The sequence below is a fragment of the Mustela erminea genome, chromosome 9 (assembly GCF_009829155.1).
Source record: "Mustela erminea isolate mMusErm1 chromosome 9, mMusErm1.Pri, whole genome shotgun sequence".
Classification (NCBI taxonomy): Eukaryota; Metazoa; Chordata; class Mammalia; order Carnivora; family Mustelidae; genus Mustela; species Mustela erminea.
The window spans coordinates 9,414,741-9,424,391 of record NC_045622.1 but is presented as its reverse complement, the minus strand read 5'-3'; the positions used below and the strand labels follow the sequence as shown (position 1 = coordinate 9,424,391).

General features: G+C 37.4%; 1 non-coding gene across 1 annotated transcript; it reads left to right on the top strand.

The window, feature by feature from the left end:
• Positions 1–4,987: 4,987 nt before the first annotated feature.
• Positions 4,988–5,122, top strand: LOC116600526. The gene has a single exon (XR_004289703.1). It is a non-coding gene; the product is annotated as a U4 spliceosomal RNA (small nuclear RNA).
• The last annotated feature ends 4,529 nt before the right edge of the window (positions 5,123–9,651 follow it).

Below are 9,651 nucleotides of genomic sequence, written 5' to 3'. Positions count from 1 at the left end.
CCAATGTTTTAATTGAAGTTTTTGAAAAGTTACATATTTCATAGCATATCTGCAAAACATGCAAAATGAGATAGTACATTTTTCCAGTCCTTCTAAAGTAAAACAATGATATGATTCACAAAAAAAAGTTAACCATATAAAAAAATATCCAGTGGGAAAAAGATGGTCTCTTCAACAAATGCTGTTGGGGAAAAAAGGACAGCTACATGCAAAAGAAACAAACTGGACCACTTTCCTATACCATACACAAAAATAATTTCAAAATGGATTAAAGACATAAATGTTGAGACCTGAAACCATAAAAATACTAGAAGGAAGCATAGGCAGTAACTTCTCTAACGTCAGCCATACTAACTTCCCTCTAGATATGTCTCCTAAGGCAAGGGAAACAAAAGCAAAAATAAACTATTGTGACTACATGAAAATAAAAAGCTTCTGCACAGCAAGGGAAACAATCAACAAAACTAAAAGGCAACCTAGGGAATGGGAGAAGGTATGTGCAAATGACATACCTGATAAAGGTTTAGTATCCAAAATAGCTATAAAACTAAAGAACTTATAAAACTCAATACCCAGGGGCACCTGGGTGGCTCAGTGTTAGGTTAAACCTCTGCCTTTGGCTCAGGTCATGATCCCAGGGTCCTGGGATCGAGCTCCGAATCAGGCTCTCTGCTCAGCAGGGAGCCTGCTTCCTCCTCTTTCTCTCTCTCTTTGCCTGCCTCTCTGCCTACCTGTGATCTCTGTCAAATAAATAAACAAAAATATTTTAAAAAAACCTCAACACCCAATAACAAATAATCCAATTAAAAGTGGGCAGGAGACATGAACAGAGATTTCTCCAAAGACATCCAAATGGCCAGCAGACACATGAAAAGACAGACGCTCATCATAATCTATCAGGGAAATGCAAATCAAAACTACAATGTGGTATGACCTCACACCTGTCAGAATGGCTAAAATCAAAACCACAAGAAAGAACAAGTGTTGGTGAGGATGTGGAGAAAAAGAAACCCTCGGGCACTGTTGGCGGGAATAAAAATGGCTGTAGCCACTGTGGAAAACTGTATGGAGATTCCTCAAAAACTTCTTCCTCAAAACGTTAAAACTACACTACACAGCAATCACACTATTGGGTATCCACCCCCCAAATACAAAAACACTAATTCAAAGGGATACATGTACCCCATGTTTATAGCAGCATTATTTATAATAGCTGAAACATGGAAGCAGCCCAAGTGTTCACTGATTGATGAAAGGACAAAGATGCAGTCTACATATGACAGAACGTTATTCATACATACAAAGAATGAAATCTTGCCATTTGCAATGACATGGATGGATCTAAAGATTATTATGCTAAGTGAAATAGGTCAGTTAGAGAGAGACAAATATCATTTGATTTCCTTCATATGTGGAACTTAAAAACATAGGAGCAAAAAGAAAAGAGGCAAATCAAGAAACAGACTCTTAAGGACTGAAGGTTCCCAGAGCAGAGGTGGGTGGGAGGATGGGTTTAACAGGTGATGGGCATTAAGGAGGGCACTTGTCATGACAGGCACGAGGTGTTGTGTGGAATTTGCACAATCACCTAAAACTACTACACTGCTGTAGACTAACTGGAATTAAAATAAAACATTTAAAAAACTTAATCATGTTCCTACCATATGATCCAGTCATTTTGCTCATAGGTATTTACCTAAGAGAGATGAAAGTTTATGTCCATACAAAGGCTTGTACACAGATAATCACAGAAGTTTTATTTATAGTGGCCAAAAAAATGGAAACAACCTGAATGTCCATCAACATAAGAATGCATAAACAAATTCTGGTCTTCCATGGAAAACTACTCAATACTAAAAAGGAATGAACTATCGATTCACACATAATGAATCACAGAATTGTTCTGTGTGAAATAAGTCAGACAAAAGAAAGATTACATACTGCATGATTCCATCTATATAAAATTCTAGAAAATGCAAACTACGCTACAGTGAGTAAAAGATCAGTGGTTGTTCAGAGAGGGTAAGGGGCAGGAGTGGGAGGAGCAGGAGAAAAGGATTGCAAAAGAGCACAAGAAACCTTTTGGAGCTGATAGCTACATTCATTCTCCTGATTTTCATACACACACAGTAATGAAACCAACATAAGTTTACAGATGCCATTAAGGTTGCTAATCAGCTATCTTTAAGGATGGGGAGATAGCCTGGATTATCCAAATGGACCAAATCTAATTACATGAGTCCTTAAAAGAGGACAATCTTTCCTGGATGTGTTGTTGAGAGAGTAATGTCAGTATGAGGAGAATTTGACCCTGTTGCTAGTTCTGAAATGGAGAAGCAATGCAAATATCAGAGAGAGCCTTGGAGAACTGGAAAAGCAACCATCTCCCCTAAGAGGAAACTATCTCCCTTAAAACCTTAAAATGCAGACCTGGCCAACACCTTGCTTTAGCTCAGTGAGAACTATATTAGGCTTGTGACCTCCAGAACTGTAAGATAATAATTTGGTATTACTTTAAGCCACTAAATTTGTGGTGATTTGTTATGGAAGTAACAGAAAACTAATAACATCACACTTACCCAAAGTTTTATAGCCTCGTACTTTAAAATTTTTATAATTTTATGGGTGAAATGGTTATCTTTTTTATAATTTTATGGGTGAAATGGTTATCTTTTTTTAAATTTAAATTTCTCTGATTACTACTGAGTTTAGTCTCAATTCATACATTTCTTCTATAAATTCAATGACTTCTGAAGATTTGGCTATCTTACTATTGATTAGTAAAATTCTTATTATGTTGGATACTATTATTCTTATTTTACGGGTCATAAAGATTTCCTGTCTGCTCATATTTTAAAAATTTGTAGCATCTTTTGTCAGAGAGAAGTTTTAAATTTCATAGCAAAATTTATCTCTTTAAAAAAAAATGTGTGTATGTGCTGGCTAATAAAATCCCTCCTCGTTCGAAGGTTTTAAAAATAATCTACCATATTTCTCCTAATGGCTTTGTATGATAAAGTTTAGGTTGTATGCATATGTCCTTTATCAGGTATCATTAATTGTGTCAACCTCATTCACTAAGTAATTCATTTATTTCAATCATATTAATAATTCCACATCTATCATATGTCTAGTCTCCCCTCCCCCACCTCTCTCTCTCCCTCTCTTTCCTAAGTAAACGAATCATATTGGATTAAGGGCCCACCCTACTCCAGTATGCCCTCATCTTTTTTCTCCCCCAGTATGCCTTCATTTTAATTGCACCTGTAATGGCCCTGTACATTCACATCCTAAGGTACTTGAGATAAGGATTTCAACATTTTTTTTTTTGAGAGATACAATTTGACCTGTAACAGAAGTATTTTGTCTCTTACTGAAGGCTTCTCATCAATAACAATTATACATATTTCTCCATAGATCTTTTCCCTCTTTTGTCATATTTATTTCTAGGTAACTTTACAGTTGTTCTGCTATTAACAATGAGATTATTCTGTTACCTTAAAAAAAAAAAGATTTATTTATTTGAGAGAGAGAGAAAACACGTGAGTGGAGGGAGGGGCAAGGGAGGGAGGAGAGGGGAACAGACACCCCACTAAGTGCAGAGCCCTGTGTGGGGCTTGATCCCATGGTCCTGAGATCATGACCTGAGCCAAAATCAAGAGTCAGTGGCTCATTACCTTTAATTAACTGAATGGTCACTAATGTGTAGAAACTGTGTTGATCTCTGTATTTTGATGTTTTATCCAGCAAACTTGAACTCTTTTAGTAATTTTAAATGATTTATTACATGTGTGGAAATATGTTCTGCATTCTTTACTATAGCTGTGGCTAGAAATAAGAGCAGACTACAGAAAGTACAGGTTTGGTTGGCAATTTAAGTGGAAAGTTTGAAAAGTAGAATGCTGATTATGAGCTTTAAAAAGACAAGTACTCAGTTATTTATTACATATTCTTAGATGATAAGTAAAAGATTAGTGAATATTTACAAATTCATTACATTAAAATTTAAGTTCTATTAGGTTAAAAGCTTAAAAATAGAAATTCCATTTTATTTCTAGTTTGCTAAAAGTTTTTAAAAAGATTTATTTTGAACAGTTAGTAATGTTTCTTTTTCTGCACTTACTGAAATGATTATATGTTTTCACTCTTCTAATCTATTAATGCAAATTTTATTGATAGATTTTCTAATGCTGGCAATTTTGAATTTCTGGGATAAGCTATATTGGATCAGTAGCTTTTATTTAAAAAATAAACTACTGAATTCAAGTTGTTAATATTATACTTAGAAATTTTGCATGTATGCTTTCAATAAAATTGTTCTATAATTTTCTTGTCTTGTTCAATGTTTGTCAGTTTAGGTATCAAGATTATACTGGTTTCTAATGCTAGTTAAGCTCTCTTTCTTACTATTCTCTGGATTCATAAATAAGAATTTAACTCATGGATTATCTGTTTTTAACTATCCAAAATTACCCCTCCAATTTGACCCTGGCATCTCACTGACCTTTGCAGTAAAATATGATTATAAATACACTAATTTATGCCTTGGTTTCTCTCCAGTTTATTCTGCCATTAATTTACTCACCGTGGTGCAAAGTGATTAAAGTTTTTTATTTAAGGAGCTCAGAAACTAATTGATATAAACTGTTCCTCTATAAACTGTTACCCTTCAAGACTATAGTCCAAATATCATTTCCTTTGCAACAAAACAAAACAAAAACTCCCACAAAGATTGTCTCTTTGTTTCTAAGCCTTAACTGTCTTATATAAACTCATACAACCTTTACCTCTAATACATTTACACTCCTTTCTGCTCCTGTATTTTGTACAGAATCCTATTGCAGCCTTGATTTAGAGATATTTGAGGGGTTGCAACCCAAATCAAATCTCCTTCTCACTGTTGGTGGTTCAGGCTTATATTTCTACTTTGGGGAATCTGGTGGGATAGGCTTCTGGGGAAGAACTCATCATATTGTGTTGACTACTGTTATTTGCGCAGTGGCAGTATCGTAGCCAATGAGGTTTATCCGAGGCGCGATTATTGCTAATTGACTACTGTTATTTAAACTACTGGGGGAGAGGGGAAAGATCCCCTTGGTTCAGTTCAATGACTACTTGAAGTCTAGGACTTGGAGATTCTCTTGAGTGTTATAACCGAGTGCACATGTATGTCTTTCACTGATCTGCCAAATGTTTAAGGGCAGGAACCCAAACTAAAGACAAATAAACTATGCCTCACAAACTGGTTTTCTAATGTAATGTTATTTTCTGCTTCCTTTTTGTTATCTTCGAGCTTTATGCTCTACCTTGATTTCAGAGGTGCTATTGGTAATTAGGAATGGTTCCTGTCTTGATTTAGGGGGAGAACCATACCTTCCTGCTCAGCCCTAGGTGTAGTGGTGGCAGCTAGGCTAGTGAGAAAGCAAAGTCCGTGGTACCCAAGTCAGTGTCACAAGCACGCTGCTCGCTCCTCATACACAGACGTGACTCTATGGCCAGGTTCTACCTTGGATGATCTGGATTTGACTTTCATAAGGACAGGGGAGCTGTTGCTTTTCTTAGATATGCTTCAGTCAATCTGAATATGGAAAAAATGGGTTATAGCAAGGCTTCAAATGTTTACAGAGACTTTCAGAAGAAGAAAAGAGCTTTCTTCAGGGTCAGTGCAGTTGACCTTAAGTCTAGGTCAACTGGAAGAGGGATCTTGGGAGCCAGAGATGTACACAACTAATTCCTTCAGGTTGCAGGGGCAGCTAGAGTTGATGCCCTTATGAGCAAAAACTACTGCCAGGGTCAAACTGTGCCCTTGAGAAAGGACTAGGAAGCCAGATCAAAGAGAAGCTGAGACCCTCACAGACTAACACTGCCCTAACCTACCTCCTCCTGGGTCTGTGGTCTGGATGGCTGAGGAAAGACCAGCAGAGTTAGAGGTCTTATGAACTGTACCATAAGTCTGCCTTTAGATTTTGAATCAGAAATCTGAACTCTATAAAGCTCTTGCCTGTAGGGGCATGATTTTTTTCCATTTTGTTTTTTCATATGTTAACATTTTTCTCTTAAAAGGAAAAAATATATATCCTTCAGCTAAAAGTGGCAGAAATCCCAGATTCAAAGTAATAAGCAATAAAATATTTTTCTTACCTAAGAGGAAATCTAAGGTAGGGGGATTCAGTGCCTCAGGAACTTAAGTTCTGCCATTTGGGTGCCTTCCGTCTTCACTATGTCAGCTTTCTCCTCACATAAGATTCTCCCATGGTCACAAGACAGCTCCAGCAATTCAGTTATCACATTTGACATGTCAACGTGTAAAGGAATGTGTCTCTTTATGAGAGAAAATCTTCCTATGTGTCTTTCTTGTGAGAGAAACTGTTTCCCAGAAGTCTCCAGAAGACTTCCTTTCAAATCTCATTGGCCAGAATTGTGTCACATGCTGATGCCTCAACCAATAACTAATGCGGGAAATGAGACCACCATGATGGCTTAGGACAATCAAGACTGGATCTGGGAGGGGGGCAAGCCTCCTTTGAGGCATACTGAATGGAAGAGAGTAAAAATATGAATAAAATCAGGTTTCTTCTTGGGACAGAGGAAGAGGATGAGATGGGAAATGAACATAAGCTAAGCAATCAATAGGAGTTACTACTCCCAATTTCTCCTGTATAAAGAGGTTTCCCAACCTGGATTCAGACTAGACAAAGATTAATATTTGCTCTGGAGGTATGTGGAATAGACCAGAGACAGCCATAGAAGAAAAGTGGGTGATCCAGCAGAGAGAGAGAGAGATCAATATGGGGCTGCCCATTGGGTATTAGCTCATTTCCTCCAGGGCCATTTCTTCAACATTAGAAGCTGCTGCATCATATTCCTTGCAAAGTCTAACTTAATAAACACAAAAGCAACTAGCTTTGTAAAATTGCTGCCATGGGGGCTTTGGCTCTTTTCAAATAGCAAAATTAAGAGAAACCTCAGGAAGCTGCCCCAATAAGGAGCCATTAGCCTAAAGCACTGACAGCTGGATGGCTGGAGTGAGTCCAGCAGGATGGATCCCTCCAGTTGTGAGGGTGTTAGATACCATTGTACATATTTGGGCTTGTTGAAATCTTTAAGTAAAGCTGACCTCAGGAATAGGAAAATACTCCGCTACTACTCCACTGAGATGAAGCCAACCTTGAAACGAGGCCAGTAAGAAATAGGAGAAGCAGAAATTAAATTCAAAAGGTCACTCTTTACTGATTTATATTGCTTTAGACTACTTCTCCTAAAAATGTTGTATCATTGATATCATTATCATCAACTGGGAACTTGGTAGAAATGCAATTTTTGAAGCTACACTCCAGATCTACTGACTCATAACCTCTGGATTAGAGGCCATGAATCTATGTTTTAATAAGCTCTCCAGGAAATTTTTTGAAGTTTAAGAGGCATTGCTTTAGATTCATGTTGTTTCTGCTGGTTTTCCTAACACACTGGTACATCTGAAGGGAGTGGGAAGGGTGTGGAAGGTAGAAGGGCAATGGGTTAGGTCCCAGACATCTGCCTTTGGAAGATGATGATTAACTAGCTGGGGAAAAAAAAAAAAAAACGTGGTGAAGACAAGCAGGTCCTGGAAGAAACAGATCAGTATGGGATCTGAATGGGAAGAAAGAGATCAGTAACTTAGTCTGAATGTGAGATATTGTTGATCTACAGTAAAACCCAGTGTGCATCAGCAATGTGGTAGACACTATAGGGGTGGACTTTTACAAAGCAAAAAGCCATATATTCAGGGGCATTGCATGTGTCTGCTTCACAGTGCACTGTATAATTCTAGGAGGAAACTACAAGTTCCATGAGTATCTTGGAATTGTACAACACAGCAGTCCTACTGATATGTCCTTGAGATCAAAGCATTTTAGTTCTAGAAAGGACCATAAATCTCAATCTCTTCAACTTACAGACCAAAAGAAGTGAAATAACTTGATCAAGATCACATAGCCTATTTAGCAATAGACCAAAGACCTTGAAATCCAAATTTCTACCTTAGGACATGGGTCCTTAGAGAATAAGTCAAAGGAGATAAAGATCTCTACATTGAAAAATATTAATTTCATTTCCACAACAATAACACAATGAAAGACAAACACAAGCATCTGAGAAGAGAATGTCAAGATACACTAAATTTACCAGCTAAACTCTCTCTTAAAAAAGGGGTGGGGGAAAGGACAGTGCCTAGTGGCTCAGTTAGTTAAGCTTCTGACTCTCCACTCTAGCTCAGGTCATGATCTCAGGGTTGTGAGATTAAGCTCCACATCAGTCTCTGCACTGGGCATGGAGCCTGCTTAAGATTCTCTCTCTTCCTCTTCCCCTCCTCTGTACTCCCCCTTAAAAAATATTTACCAGCTAAAATATTACATAATGGTTAAAATTAAGTTTATGAAGTATTTTATGTATATATGCACACATATATGTACATGTGTATGTTTGTATATACACATGTATTATGTTATTTATATAAAATTATGCTTGTATAAAGATTTTTTATTTACTTATTTGACAGAGAGAGATCACAAGTAGGCAGAGAGGCAGACAGAGGGTGAAGGGGAAGCAGGCTCCTGTTGAGCAAAGAGTCTGATGTGGGAGTCAGTCCCAGGACCCTGAGACCATGACCTGGGCGAAAGGCAGAGGCTTAACCCACTGAGCCACCCAGGTGCCCCTAAATTATGTGTGTATAAATGTGTACACTACCAATCATGTAAGTGTAGAAGCCATCTTACACATTCCAGCCCTAACAGATCTTGTCTATCTCCAATTGGAGACAGTTCTGACACTAAATGGTTGTGATTCTGAATTCTTTTTCTCTCTGTAGTTGATGGTTTTCAGACAGTTATACATATACTTAAGTGTTTATCTGTATATACGCATATAGTTACTATGAAATTCATCTTTTCTGGACCTTCTTCTCATATCAGTGATGAAGGGTGGAAATTAATGATGCAAAGAAACAGAAGCAGCTCTACTGTCTATGACATTTAGTACAACAGATTTTTAAAGTTTAAGGCCTTCAGATAAATATTTCTGAAAGTATATCCAGCCCTAGGTGTTCTCTGAGCAGTCCAGAAGAACATAACATGCAACCCTCCACATTAGAATGAAGTCTTGCTCAACCCATTTTGCTCAGCCAGGATCAGTGGAGTACATGCTGCTGTTTACCTGGTTTTGATACCCTAATACAAGTCACTTGAATTAAGCACAGCATGATGCCAGAAGTGGTCTTTGACAAATGACATTATTAAGACTGAAAACATTTTTAAACTATAAACCAAAATTCTTTGTGATAGATACACACATACCAAAAAGCTATAAAATGTTCTCCAAAACATAGTTGTAATGGAACAAGGTCTGTCTGGTTCTATCTGAACCCTGCTTAGTTCATTCTCTGTACATCCCCTTCCGCGTATCACATACTGTCTGACTCTTTGGGGACCCACATTTCTTATTAGAGAAAATTCTAGTCTTTGCTTAAGCCATTTCAAAGTAGAGTCTTTAAGAACCAGTTAATTTACTTGGAAGATTTGGTTTCTCTTCAAAATGATCTATAAAATGCTGGGTGTCTGTTCTTTCCTTTAATCCCCCAAATGGCTTTTTTCCTTCATGACCCCAGGCACTGTTAAA